The following is a 7,003-nucleotide window of genomic DNA, read 5'->3' on the forward strand; positions in this document are numbered from 1 at the left end:
AATCACATTCTTTTCTAGGACTTTTTAGGCACAATTCTCTGAAATGAAAAATAAATAACTTATTTCTTTCACAAAAAAAAATGACCTGCTTGTAGGGAGAACATTTTGGTCATGTGGCATGAGCATTTCTAGGGCTTACTCCCCAGGTCACAGTCACTCACACACACACACACACACAGGTCTCTACTCTTCTTGGACTGAAGACAACTCCTGCGATGCTATGGATAAATAGCCTTTCACACGCTGCTAGGGAAGGTAGCCGATGTACAGAAACATTTCTTGCAAATACGGCCACAGGTGTATGACGTTATATTCACCACTACCCCATGGGCGGATTATGAACTTTTGGGCCCCTGGGCCTAGATGTACTAAGGGCCCCCCACTAATTGTCGTATATGTGGGAGGGGGGTTTGGGGTACCTCCCCCAGAATTATTTTAATTTGTTTGATGTGATTTCCTGTATTCTGGTGCATTTTGGGGATTGCCAATACTAAATTCAATCAGATTCATAGCCTACATCCTGATTTGTTGATATTGAGGCAATGATTACATGCAAAGGCTTGGGCTTCAGGGCCCTCTGACCCCATGGACCCCTGGGCCCGGTAGGCCCGTGCAGTAATCCATCTCTGCACTACCCTGTTCACCGAGTTCACCACTATCGTCGGGGTGGTCGTCTATGATAACGGGAGGTCCTCCAGTAGGTGCTCATGCTTCCATGCGGTTTCAGTTGTGCGTCCTCCTCCTTTAGCAACAAACAAGAGCTGAAATAGAGCATGCGTAATGCAATCTAGGAGCAGTGATTCGCCAAATCTCCCTTATTGCAGTCGCACACATTTTTTCTAATTTTATGTTTTAGTAACGAGTAACGAAGATGCTTAGTGGAAATATAATGGAGTAAAAGTATACATTTTATCTAGGAAATGTAGTGGAGTAAAAGTGGAAGTTGATATAAAATTAAATAGCGAAGTACAGATACGTGAAATTTCTACTTAAGTACAGTAACGAAGTATTTGCACTCCATTACATTACAACACTGGGAGCATGACCCTATTCATCAGTTTTACACTAATTGGGTTAGCCAGGCCCCACCCACCTACATATTCTCTACCAGGCAGGCCCAGCAGGAAGAGGGTCAGCACAGTGCGTCCCACCCAGACGTGCCCACGTCTGAAGGATCGCCTCCCTGGCGGCCCGCTCGTGGGGAGCCACAGGCACCACAATGACCAGGAAGGGATTCAGCTTCTGGCATAGGTGAGGTTCATCCAAGACGAAGGGGTAGTTACCTGGATACTTGACATAATAATGATTCAGGGGTTGCCGTTGGCGACCAGCTGCAGCCCAGGACAAGTGAATGTCTCGGTTGCGTAAGATCCACCTCTGAGTCCAGCCCAGTTGCGTGCGAACATCTGTTCTGCGAAACAACATCACCCCGCAAATCACAGCCGTGACAACCAGCACCAGCAAATGCCTCCAACGGTAAGGATGCTTAGCACAAAGACTTTTACTTGGCTGGGTTGCTTTACACCTGAAAATGAAATCAGAGGAAGAAACTGTCATGATTTGGGACTTTTTCTGACCTCTACTAGCCGCTATGGACTCTTTTTTTTAAAAATGTTTTAGTTGTCTGATCATGTGTGTTGTTTTGGTGCTCCATGTGCTCCTCTGCTTCTCATGTGTTTCCCGCCATCTTGTATTTCCCCACCTGAAACTCATCTTTGTATGTCATGATAAATTAGTTTGTGTATTTAAACCAGGGGTGGGCAAACTTTTTGGCTTAAGGGCCACATTGGGTTTTGAAAATTGGCAGGCGGGCCGCACAACAGACCACCACCACCCCCACTACACACACATTAAAAACAAAAAATTTAGCCTATAATTTAGTATCAAAAGTACTTCTTTTAAAATATGAATTGCTTAAAAATACTGCTAATTTTATGTTGTTTAACAAATGTATAAATTGTGCACTGTCGTTTTAATTCACGTTTATTTCTCAATGATCTTCTGCCTGCTCCGCTATGGCTAGTGCTGTATCTACGGCTGGGCCCTCTCACAGTTTTTAAATGGTCAGTAGTGGGAACTACTGTTGCCTTCATGATTTCCTTTTAAAAGTTTCTTATAAAAAGGAGATATCAATTATCAACAATGACAAGCCAGCTGGAACCTGTGGCTCTCTCTCCCTCTCGTGAGTGCAGACGCGTTCCCAATTAAATGGATCGCATAATGTTCACGTTAGATCTGCTGCAAAGGAGATAACTAAGAGTTAACTTCGTTTAACATGATGTTATCTCTATTTAACATGATGTTTTGACATTGGCATTGTAAACATTCTCTAAGGGGGGTGAAAAGCAGTTTGCAGTAAAGCTAACCAACGTCGCCTCTATCGCAGGAAAAAAATAGCGAGCAGCCTGATAACCAAATTAAATGCTCGGCGGGCCAGATGAAAGTGCTTGGCGGGCCGGATCCGGCCGCCGCAGTTTGCCCACCCCTGATTTAAACCCAGTGTTTCCCATACATTGACTTATTTGTGGCGGCCCACCACAATATCAACATTGACTATGGAGTAAAACTTGTGTCACCTTAAACAGAATTTGAATATGTTGTATTTGCATTTGAATTGCTGAATTTGTGCAATTGTATTGGAAAAACGAATTTGAATAGTAGGCCTATGTTGAAACTGAATTAATTAGATTGGAACTGAATCCCAGTCAACTTGAAATTGAATATAATATTTTGAAATTGAACTCATTTGCTTTGATACATAAATTATCCTGACTGAAAATTTCGCTCTTTGAACTTTCACATTCAGTTCTCACAATTCAGTTTCAAAACGTGAAATTCAATTTCAGTCTACCGAGACAAAAACAGCTGGTAGCTAAGGAAGAGCAATCGAGTGCAGAGCTATTGTGATCGCGTGACTAGCGCCGAGCGCGAAGCAAAGAGCATAGTGTGGGCACCCTCTCAGCAAGCTGTCTCCTGAACCTCCTTACAGTGTCGGACAGAGAAAGAAGAGATGGAAGCGCTATCTGGCTACTCAGATAACGTCCACGTAAGTTGATATTATATGTCATGTCTGTTAACGTTTGTATATAATGTACATTATAAGCTAGCGCTGGCTGGCTAGCCAGCATATAGTTTCGTCGACTAAAGTTTTTTCCATAGAAGCTAGAAGTTCTAGTTCTAGATCAGAACCAAAGAGTATAGAAGTTACTTTGTGATTAAACTGTATCATTCATGGAGCAAAATTGGAAATGTCCCCCCTTTTCATCGTTGTGTTGTCAGCCAGCACTATAATGTTAGCAAATGGTAGCTAGCTTCTTGGGGTTTCAAACTGAATATGTTTTATTATGATCAAGAGACCCTAGTTTAACAGTATTTCTACAGGCTGATTTATGCTTTAACCTTGTGTTGTTTTTATTTGATACTTCTGTTTCAGTAATGTGTGTGTAGATTGCAAATTATGTGTTGTATGACGAAATGTTCTTAATGTCATTGGTTCTTAATTAACTCATTGTATTGACCAAGTCATGTGTGTGTGCAGAGAAGGTGTAATGATATTTATTATGACCGCCGCGCAGCGAAGCGGCGGTCATATAGGTTTAGTCAGATTTTTTTTTTTTTTTTTTTTTCTTTTTCGCATGCCCAAATTTCCGTCAATGATTCCCGGGACACTGAAAGACCGGGGTACACGAAACATGGTGGGCATGTACCCCCACATGGATAGCATGGAACCGTCATTCTTCGTTTTGATCTGTAGCCCCCCCGCTGGACTGGACCCCCCGAAAGGAGGGTAGGGCAGACACAGTTCTCTGTGAATATCTTGAGAACTGTAGGGCCTAGGATGACCAATTTTTTCCGTATGTTTGCCTCCAGGGGTCATGTTAACCCATTCCATGTGCACACATGTGCATAAACAGATACACACGCACACACATACATTTACAGTAATCATACGTATGACACATACTCACACAGTAGACATATGTACGCATGCATGCACATGCACAAACACACATACGCAGGCAAACACACAAGCACGCACATACACACACACACACACACACCCACACACATAAACATAAATTTGTACACGCACACATGCACATAATTCAAGAATTTTTCCCGTCATCTACTCCCTGAATTTTTGGTCATTGATACCCGGGACACCGAACCACCGGGGTACATGAAATTTGGTGGGTATGTAGCCCCACTAGACTTTTACGGAAAAATTTCATTTTGTCCCCGGGGGGTTGTTGGGGGTGGGGGTGCAAATCACAAATGAGTGATTATGAGCCAGGTTGATGTGGGCCCTTGAGTCCAACATACCATAAAAGATTCTTCATCCTCAGTGCCACGGTTCAGGTAGTTATTTAGGAAAAACTGTTTTTTTTTTTTGCGGTTCGGGGGGCCCAGCCCGGCCGAACCGCAAAAAAAAAAAACAGTTTTTCCTAAATAAATGAAATGCAATATTATTCTGCTTTAATTGCCCCTATCTTCAGTTAAGATGTTCAGAACTGCACCAAATTTTATGTGTATGATTGACCTGGCATTCTCTGGGGGTATGCCAAGTTTCGTAGAATTTCATCCATGGGGGGGTCTAAAAAAATTAGGTTATGTGTACATTTAGTGACTGTACACTCATTGGCCTGTAAATGGCGGTGCACACATATACACATGCACACACACAGGCACCCACATACTATCGGTATTAGAACGGCCGATACATAATTACAAATTCAGTAGGATTAAAAGAAAGCCAAAATAAATATTCATCATCATCATGGCTGCATTTTCAGTATTGGCGATAAGTAGTCGTTTGTCCACTAGATGGCGCATCGTTGCAGTGAGACGTAATTTTGTTGGAAGTTAAAAGTGGGTTGGAAAAAACAATGGACGCTTCCTACAAGGACTGTAATTTACCGCAGCGGACATCTAATAAGGATAGGACGATGTTCACATGAAGTGTAATTCCCATTTCTTCTTGAAGCCGAAATAAATCTGAGGATGTTTATCGGATATGCTTGGTTTTTACTGCAGGTACGTTAATCTTGTAATATCAATAAGGACCTAGGTAATGTTACCGTTAGCGTTAGTTGAGTGATGGAGGCATTTGATTGATTGCATTTGTAGAAAACTATAAATGCGGTTATACCAAGCAAATTGATAGCAGCACTGTTTGTATCTTTCGACTGTCATTTATTGCACGTGCTACAAAATCATTCTGTGCAATGGAAGATTTACCAACGTTACACCGGTCTGATACAGTTTTGCCTATACATGCGTGAGACTGAGACGCCTGTTTATTTTGTTTTAAGTGCGTGCATGGTGTGAGAGGGGAATCGATGTGCTTTGATTACAGCTTGGTAGTTGTAGTCTTGTGAAATTAAAAAGCATGTGTGTGTGAAGTATCCAAACAATGACACCTTCATTTCATTATGGCTGCTTTAGCAACACACCTTAAGCTACTGTGTAGTGGGTCCCATCTAGAAGTGGCTACTTCATTCGCGCTTTCCTTGACTCATGGAGCTGCTTGAATGTTATTACAATTTTTCGCCACGATATGGCAGTTTAAGTCCGCTTGATACTGTAAGGCGTAAGCCATTGGTTTCCAAAGGAGATTTTATTTGTGTCGCCAGCATAGCCTATTGACAATTTATGTTGTAAATAGGCCTACCTTATAATCCTACCTGTAGCTTAGGGAAGCTAACAGCTTTCTATTATGATCTAGTTTGTTAGTTACCGTTTTGTCATAACTTCCTGATGCATTTTTGCATTTAGAATAGCCAGAGCGTGTATATCTCAATCGGAAAATTAAACAATATCGGGTGCCTATGGACTAGGCTGGGTGAACCCAGCCTGATCTGCCCGCTATTTATTTTTTGATTTCTTAAAAGATTGAGCTTGGTCTGATGAAAGCCAGACTAGCCATGGACCTCAGTTACACAATGCAAGGGGACATGAATCAGCCTATATTTGCACGAACAATAACGGACAAAAGCTCTTCAACTTTGGCCCGTTAAAATGTGTATGAACAGTCTAGCGACGCATTTCATCAAGGCCCATTTGGACATGTCAGTTATTTGCACCACTGGTTAGATGTAAAACAGCATTTCGTTTCAGACTAGGCTACTGTTACTTAATTTGTGCATTAACAATAACGTTTCAGACTACTGTTACTTAATTTGTGCATTGACAATAAAGTATTACATGAACTAAAGATGACTAAAATCTTATGTAGAAGAAGAAACATTCACAAAAAATCCATCCATCCAAAAATGACCTTTGTTTTTGATAGCTGTTGAAAACGGCATGGAACTGACAGAGATGTTTTTGTTTATAAATACATAAAAATAAATAAATAAATAAATAAATAACATTATGCTGATACCTTTTGTTTTTCCCAAATACAATGTAGCCTACAGGTGTAAGTGACCTTTCATCAATCCAGTTGCAATGGATGAACTGTGATGAACTGCCCTACTTGTGATTGTTTAGAGATTTTAAAGGTTTTATAACAATGCTACATCTTCTTTGGCTATTCTACAATCTATTCACCTTTTCAGCACCAGTAGGCTACTTTCTGTGCAGCCGCACACACACACTCAGGCATGCCAAACAAGCATACACAAAAGTTTCAAGAGTGGGGGATGGAGTAAAATATGGAGACAAATTGAAGTGTGATTTATTTTCGATGTACAGGACTGAGCGGCGGTCATATTTTGTACCGCTATGCGGTACATCTAGTTATATGTCATTTGACATATCTTTGAATTATTATTTTTTTCACTTTGAATTTGAGTTCACGTCAACCACCCTTTTGCCTTTTGAGTGATAACAATAGGCTCTGAAAGGGGTACTTTGCATCGATGGCAAAATGTCTCAAGTGGAACAAGATGCCGAGGGAAGTCTACTGTCTGTGGCGTGGTGATATCTTTGGGAAAGTCTGATGGAAGGTTTTTGAATTCAAGCAAGTACCCTTTTACTGCCCTTTTCTTATAGAAAGCAG

This window comes from Alosa sapidissima, chromosome 11, assembly GCF_018492685.1.
Source record: "Alosa sapidissima isolate fAloSap1 chromosome 11, fAloSap1.pri, whole genome shotgun sequence".
In the NCBI taxonomy this organism is placed as follows: domain Eukaryota; kingdom Metazoa; phylum Chordata; class Actinopteri; order Clupeiformes; family Clupeidae; genus Alosa; species Alosa sapidissima.